Genomic DNA, 1,002 nt, shown 5'->3' on the forward strand with positions numbered 1-1,002 from the left:
TGATCAATAACGTAACCAGTTTAAAGAAAAAAAACTTTTCAAAATATTATGAGTATGTAAAAATATATAAAGAAAATGTTCACTAATGAGCTACCCGGTATAGGGTTGTGATAAATTGTAAATGACAGTATAAATGTCTATAGACTAACAGATGTATGTATAAATACAGTGCAAACGCCTTGTCATTTGTTAAGACTGCATTTATTGGCACAGCCAGAAATTTTGTTGGGTTACAGTAGATAATCTCTTGATACTTTTGTAATTAATTGATGAAGATTTGATTGAATTTTGTGAGCCACCACTCTTGTCCTCGTGGAAGTTTTTTGCTGCGGGAATCAGGATTGGATCAACGCTCGCTACAGCACTCTTCAGGATAACCTGGAAATTGAGAGGGTCTACAGACGCCTTGCCATACTCAAATGTCTATTGACATTTCTAATAAAAAAAAAAGAATTTATACTGACTGGTTTGGAATTTCTCTGCGGAGAACTGGTATAATTATAGTCCATGACGAACTGGTATGGCTTCCCCATTTAATACCAGTTTTCGAACTAGAATTTCTACCAACTAGTTTACGTTTTTCTACGAGGAACTGGTATAATTACGGTCCATGACGAACTGGTATGACTTTTATCCTTAAATAATAGTTCATGAACTGGAATTTGTGCATACTGGTTCAGCTTTTCGCTGCAGGGTAGCTACAAGAGAGCATAATGTAATAAACAAAGTGAAATCAATATATGACGTACGCTTATTTGAATATTTAAATGTAAATAATTCGTATATTTGTTCACATTAACCCCTTTTCGGCTTTGGTTCATTTATGGTACGATGAAGCATATAACAAAAGCTACATACATACGTATGTACGAATGCGTTATGGTTTAGCGGATTCAAACACAACTTGTTTTATTGCAAGGTCATACTGGTATAGAAAACATTCCCATACCCCTGAAAAGGGTCGTCGTTGCGTTGGCAAGAGAAGAGGAATAACTTATCTGC

This window comes from Rhagoletis pomonella, unplaced genomic scaffold (assembly GCF_013731165.1).
Source record: "Rhagoletis pomonella isolate Grant_MI unplaced genomic scaffold, Rhpom_1.0 Rhpom_scaffold_00006, whole genome shotgun sequence".
NCBI lineage: Eukaryota > Metazoa > Arthropoda > Insecta > Diptera > Tephritidae > Rhagoletis > Rhagoletis pomonella.